Genomic DNA, 7,252 nt, shown 5'->3' on the forward strand with positions numbered 1-7,252 from the left:
GTAACAAAGACTGGTAATTTTGCATGAATTGCTGTTTTGTGTTGTTGAGCACCAGGACACAGCTGGTGTACTGGCGAACCTGAGGTTTTGTATTAACTGTATTGAAATGATAATGAAGTTTTTATTTTATGATTGCAGATGTTAGTGGATTATTGTTATTAAGCCTATTAGTGTAATAGTACAAATATGAGTTTCCTTTTTCTTACCATCTTATTTGTTGTAGGCTAAATTAAATTTAGATAGGTATTAAATATTTTAAAACAACATAAAGGTCAATTAAGGAGATAAAAGCACAGAGAAGAAGGTAGAGTATTTTGTTTCAAATTCTTGAGAATTTGGAGTGAACTTACTGCCTTCTGCTATTTCACACTGGACATGCACTTAGTGGTTCTGGATGGTGATCCCAGGGACAGTTCGGGCAAAAAGCTTGTTTCATGAACCATTGAAAGAGCAATGGTCTGTTTTGCAAACCGCTTCCTCCCTGTGCCTCATTTGAAAAAAAACAACAAAACAACTAGAACTGCAAAGTATCTAACTTCCTGGAACATCTAGATTTCTGCCTGTCTAATGTGGAACATCTCAGAGCTGCTCCGTTTTCAGAGACAGGGTCTTCCTGTTCACATTTTCAGTGAATCAGTCTTTGTCTGAGTATCTCAGCTGAACACCCAAAAGGCTAAGCCTGATTGTCAATATTAGCTTATTTTCAGAATAGAATCCTAGAATCGTTAAGGTTGGAAAAGACTTTTAAGACCATTCAGTTGAGCCATTAAAATACATCACTTATTATTCCAATTATTGGCATTATAATACGTAACTCATTAGTCACCATGGGTATAATACAAAACACGTCAAATGGGTATACCATGACATTTGACTTACTATGTATGTTTTAGGTATACATTACTTACATTAAGGCAATTCACTACCCTTATGAACTTGCAATCTCTCTGACCATTAGACAACAGTTAAGGACTTTCCCTGTACCACCCAGTGGTTGCTCCCCGCTAAGCAGCAGGATTTTTTTAAGACAGTACTTTCTGCCAAGTTACACTTACAAATGTGAAGCCCTGTTTTTTAATACACCTTTCCAGGCTGTTATATGTAGCCTTTGGCAGCTAACCAACCAGGCAGTGACAGGTGGTGGGGCACCAGAAGAAAGTCATGCTGCAATACAAGTAAGCACTGCGCTCTGACATGGGAATCTAGTACAGGAATCCTCAATTATGTTCAGAGCAAAGAAAATTGCAAAAGGATAATTCCACCCCCTTGTTTGGCTACAGGCATTTGGCTGTGGCTGATCCAGTGTCTGCTGATTCCCCTGAAGCCTTACCTAGGGCACAACACCCAGACAACATGTAACTGTTAAAATGAGCCTCTCTCTTTGCTCATGTGCGTGATCAGCCAGTTCAGCCACAAAATCATGATAACTGATTTCTCCCAGAGAGTACTAAGGTTTACTCTTCCTCTGAGCTGTGAATAAGGCCTCTGCTTTCAAAAGGAGGAATAAACTCTTGGTTTGAAGACCTTGGGAAAGAACTTTAAACTCTTGTCTGTCTATGTGTGTACCTTGAGACATATAAACAAAATAAAACAGACACCGAAAACACAGTTCTTGGAAATGATAAAATAAATATTTTCCACTTCCTTTTAACTATAGGAATTTATCAGATGTACTTTGTACACCACTCTCTCATCAAGAAAATTCGTAATGATAAATACCTTGAAAAACATCTGGTTAGACACAAGGTTTACAATTCTTAATATTACTACTTTGTTTTTAGCAGTTCTTACTTAGTTTTATTCATTTTGCAATGAAAAAATGTTATTATAGAAAAAGCAGTGAAAAGGTTGATTGAGAAGTGATGGCTGTAAGGTGCAGGAAAAGACTGGTCAGACTTTTTTTATTTTCTTGTGAATCTCCCTAGGAGCAGAGCCACATAGAAGAGTCTGTATGTGTGTGCTGTGCACATGTGCATGCATTTTATGTATACTTGAGCATTTGTGCAGATATGCACAAACAAACTTTTATCCATTCTTAAAGAAGCTGTAGCCCAGTTTGCCACTTGAAGGCAGTCAGAATAAAATAACCATTAATCTTCCAGCACAGCATAGGCAGTGACAGGGTAAGCTCCCACATTATGCTGCCAACAAGCTTCCTGGACTGAGAAGTCCTTTCCTTTTTTGCCCTCTTGGCTGAGCCTACCTATAGACATGCCAACAAGCATTAAGAGTTATAGTGTTTGCTGTTATGACACCTGACTCATCAAGGTACTAAACCACCTGCTTGATTTTGAGCATGGGAAATATTTAATTATCCAGGCACATTCTCAACTCCCGTAGCTGAGCAGGCATGGGATTAGTCAGAAAACATAACTGGCAGCACTTACTCTCTCATTTCACACAGACTAACAAATGGTGACAGCAAAGAGTCACTGCTTTCCTGGCCTGTATCTGGATTGTTGCATTAGAGCCAACAGGCAAATAAACATTTTCTGTAAGTCTTGTACTCTCAGATTTTTTTATACATTCGTTTTAATTCAGGCCAAATTTCTGTTTCCAATATGTACAGGCAGTTTCCATTGCTTTATAAAAGATTGTATTTGCAACCATGGAAGGGATGTATGTTCCACTCTTACCATCAGTGATGTTGAAGCTGCACTTTACTGCAGCAAAGTTTATGGCTCTTTAGCAGGTCAAAGCCTAACAGTAAAGTGCTACAATCTTAGTGAGAAGACCATGTTAAAATGCAAGTGGAAATGGGAATAATCCTTTCCTTCAAAGTACGGAAAGTTATACAAAAATTATTGACCTCAAAAAAAGTGGACAACTTTGACCTTTCCCTGAAGTATATGTCTGTCAAGAGGCAAGGTTGAAAAGGATTATATCAATTTATTTTTGTTTCTTTCACTATATCAATTTATTTCTGTCACATACTTAGTACTGAGAAGCAGAGTGCTGCTCCAAATGGTTTCAAAACGAACAGAGTAGCTTAGAATCCCCACACTGCAGACAAAAAGTAAAAAAAAAAAAATTGTGAGATGAGCTGTAAGGTCATGCCAAGGGATTCCGTTGAGTATTTAAGGTGGTCTTGCATTTGTGTCAACAGACTCTGGTTGATTTAGCATGATTATACTGATACGTAATTTAGTTGATGGCAGTTTGGAGCTAAAAGTGCCTTGTGATTTCAATGCATATCGTAGTACTGAAGCAAGGCCAACAGAAGATTCACATACCAAGCAGTTCTGCAAAATCAAGTTTTATTGGTTCATTTTGGAAGTCCAGAAGACATTCAGTGAAAATATAAGGACTGCTTTCCGAAGCTGATGTTACATGACTCGAAACAGCATGTATCTACCTTAATATCAAACCCACGCAAACGTTCTCTGTCACTGCTTAAAATTATACTGAAAAGCTTAAAAATTAAAATCTTACAAACAAGTCAAAGTAAAACCTTGACATTAAGTACATAGCTATTTCACTCTTCAGTTGATTTGGTTATGGATGCTAGGACAAAAACATGAATCTGACTAACTAGAAATAAGTGGATTTCTTATTAAAACTCATTCACAGAAAGTTCTGCCAGGAGCTAAACCTGCCCAAATGCAATCTTGACTTGGGCACATGTCCAGTAATAATTGAACAAGAAAATGAACAAGAGATTAACCTTTTTGAAACAGTCTCTGAAAGCAGAATTTCCACAGTTTCACACTATGGCAACATGAATCAAGGGACCACCCCTCAGTTATACCTGTAATGACAGTGCTGCTCTACCTTTATCATTAGCAATGACTTCTCTTCTGCAAAGGGTTTAGATTTCAGAGAGTTTACTTCTGGCAGAGTTCACTGCCTAGCTGGAAGTACTATCTTCGATAACAAGGAAGATGCACATCAGACTGTGCATTATTAACTACTCATGACCCTCAAAAGACCTGCTCAAACTTTTCAGATTGATATTACATCTTTGCCTGATTTCTACTAATTATAGTAGAATAATTTGCTTTACTAGCACTGCAAAATTAATCTTATATTTGAAAGAAATATTGTAAATTCAACCAGATGCATGAGAATGTTCTGTGTCACATATATATAACAAACTTATCAAACAAATATATGTTAATTATCTTTTAAAAACTGCTTGAATCATAATTTTAAGCAAGTACAAATAAGAAAATTAAATAACAGCAGCATCAACAATCCAATAAGAACTGGAAAAAAATATTGTCAGTATTGTTTTCTGCTAAATTAGCATAAAAAATGTAATCCAGTTTTTAAAAAACAAGACAGAAAATACCCAGTGTATGGTGTTCTTCAAGACCCCGGGCTCAGAACAGCAGCCAGGTGAAAGAGATGCTACAGCACCCTGGGATGCCAAAAAGTTCTGTATTTACTTCTTCTCTTTCTGAATAGAAATTTCACACTGGATATGAGCTGCCCTCTTAGCAAACGCTTTTCTCAAAAGAAATGCATTTTATGGATTTTTTCTATATTGATAATTTAGTATTTTCCAGTTTCAAAGCATTCCACTTACCTCTCTGCAGTTCAGCATGGTTTCTTATCAGGCATTTCATCACAGTGCCAAAAACCCAACCAAACAGGTGGCCACCACATCAACATGGCACCAGACCAACATTCCTCAGGCCAAATGTCAGCCATCAGCTTATCTGAAGTCACTGTAACATCTAATCTTCTGAGAAATCACCTTTACTTGTTAAAATAGAGAGGGTAATGTTCTACCCAATTCTCAAAGATTTGACAATGACACTGCTTTTAAATTTTTAACTCCCAAGTTTTGTATAACCATCTTCATATCTCCAATTCTTTGGGAAATTTTAGTTTATTTAGAAGTATTCTATAAATTTTCTTATACATATTCCTTCCAGAGCTGATGCTAACATAGAGCTACTGGATATGTGTGAATTTTTACAGTTTTCCTTGAGCAGTTTCTGAAGGTTGAGTTTATTTTGTTGACAGGAGACTGAGCATGTGCAGATGTTCCTATTTTATGAGTAGCAGCTTTGGAGTGTTAAGACTAATTCCAGTTGTGTGAAGGATACAGAGAAAGCAAAACAAAATTGCATTTTTTAATTCACTGCAGGCAAATTGCTACTGACCTTGAGGAAACTGTAAGAGAAGTGAGTTTGTGGGAAGTAATTTTTACTTAACCACCATGTGTAATTCTGCTTACACTACTGCAGAACCCTGTGAGGAAGTCAACATGAACCAAAATTTAATACACAATATGAGAACTATTAACATTTAATTTGGGATTATTTTATATAGATTAGTTTTGTATCAACAGTAATGAGTGCTTTGTTTCAGATTGTGGCAGTATTTATTCTTCACTGTACACTGACTGTAGGGTGATTGACAACTTCAAACTAAATGCCAGTAGCCCAAAATAATGTACTCCCTCTCTCAGCTTGTGCTTGAATATTCAAAACTGCAGATGTAGGAGTAAATTAGAAGACAGAGAAGTATAAAAAAGATTCAAATCTTACTGAGATTCAAGGTGCCGGATGTTTGACATTGGTTCACCTCATGAACTCTCTCTCCTTGGATAATTGCAATCGGACATTATCATGCCACAGAAAGGTTTCAAATTTAAGATTCTAGGCTTGAAAATTCTGTTCCATAATAATTCCCATAGAGTAGACCAATGAACTACTATGCTTTTCTCACCCTCTATGGACTTGCTGGATTAAATCCTGAACATGCATTTTTAAGAGATCCTTATTCAAATAAATAAATAAATAAATAAATAATCTAATTATTTAAATCAGAGAGCCCAGTGAGGCTGATTCCTTCAATGTGAGGTTTTTGACCAGAATTGTATCAGCAAGGTTCATTGTGCATTTGCCTCTCCACATGTCCAGTAGGCTGCAACCACAGCATTGAGTCCACGTGGATATGTCAATATTAAGCAATATTAATGGGTGCAAAATGAGTTTAAGACCCTATTATCTCACTTGCATAAGCAAACTACATGCTTGTGCAACAATTTAGCATCTGGTTTTACAGCAATAATAAATTATTCATGTTCATTACTGCACTACTGCAATGGATAAAAAAGGAAAACCCACTTCAAAATGAAGACAGTCTGCAGTTACATCTTAACAGCCTTACACTTAGCACAGAAGAATCTGTGATACTTACCACTTCTGTTAAGTAAAATGGAGGCTACTCAAAATGAAAGAAGAAATGTTCCCCCACCCTCTGTCATGGCTGATCACCTGGAGAAAAGGCTTAACAGACTTAAATTTAATCATTCATGAATGTGGAGCATCAGTCAAAAGCTACAGCCTCCCCCTCTGAAAATTAACTAACAGATATTTTTGCACATATTCAGGCTGTTAGGCTTTGCAGAAGATTGCAGAAATAGTATCAAGTGACTTCAGCGATTCTGTAGACTCCATGGTCATGCAGTAAGTATGGAATATTTGAGTCTTTCCAGTCCCTAGTTAATATCTCCAGGCAATAAATATCAGTCTGTAAAGAAAGGAAAGAATCTGGCAAGTACAGTGAGGGTGCCATGGATTCCTTCTCTGAATTGCTTCATAATGTTATGGAGACTAATAAGACATTGTGAGACCTATAAAAATAATTTCCATCAGTATATTTTTTCACTGCCATGAAGTATTGCACCTTTATGATTAATCCCTTCATCACAAAGAAAAAAATTAAAATGCTGACCTGAAACAGATTTACTGGTTTCTTTGACATGTCAGTATGTGAGTAGAATAATGGTTGTTTTGCACAGTAAGAAAAATCCAAACTATTTCCTTCCCGCTTCTGCATTTCATTCTAGGTGTAGGATGAGTGAATGTTCAGTACATAGAGAACATGCAAAATACAGGTCAGATTATCAATATATGGTATCTGGCCACAGCCCAGCACAATCCAGAATTACTCCAATTTACACTAACTTATAAATATGTCCTAAAAGTAGAACTATCTATAAGATTGATATCTCTGTGCCAGTGGCAGAGCAGAAACAAATAACAGATGCAGAACAGATTAAGTGTATATCAGACTTTTTCTGACATGTAAAAATTCAGTGAATTAAAAAGCAAAATGTTTCAGAATTGGGATTTTTTTCATATTTCAGGGCATCTTTAGTGTAGAGCTGAATGAAATTTGGAAACCAGCCTAGAATTGCAACAGAATAAAAGAGAAACAGAACAGGGAGGTGGCAGAACTGTTGATGGTGTGATAACTCCTCCCCTGGAGCCATGATGAGGGTCTAAACACCAAT

The 7,252-nt window shown here is 36.7% G+C and overlaps 1 long non-coding RNA gene across 2 annotated transcripts in view; it reads right to left on the minus strand.

Annotated features, from left to right (window-relative positions):
• Window positions 1-6,828, minus strand: part of LOC108444812 — an 87,961-nt gene extending 81,133 nt beyond the window's left edge. For both annotated transcript variants that reach the window (XR_001859513.1, XR_001859511.1), the window contains exon 1: window positions 4,529-6,828. This is a non-coding gene — a long non-coding RNA (uncharacterized LOC108444812). The remainder of the gene's footprint in view (window positions 1-4,528) is intronic.
• Window positions 6,829-7,252: the final 424 nt, after the last annotated feature.

Source organism: Corvus brachyrhynchos, unplaced genomic scaffold (assembly GCF_000691975.1).
Source record: "Corvus brachyrhynchos isolate BGI_N302 unplaced genomic scaffold, ASM69197v1 scaffold242, whole genome shotgun sequence".
In the NCBI taxonomy this organism is placed as follows: Eukaryota; Metazoa; Chordata; class Aves; order Passeriformes; family Corvidae; genus Corvus; species Corvus brachyrhynchos.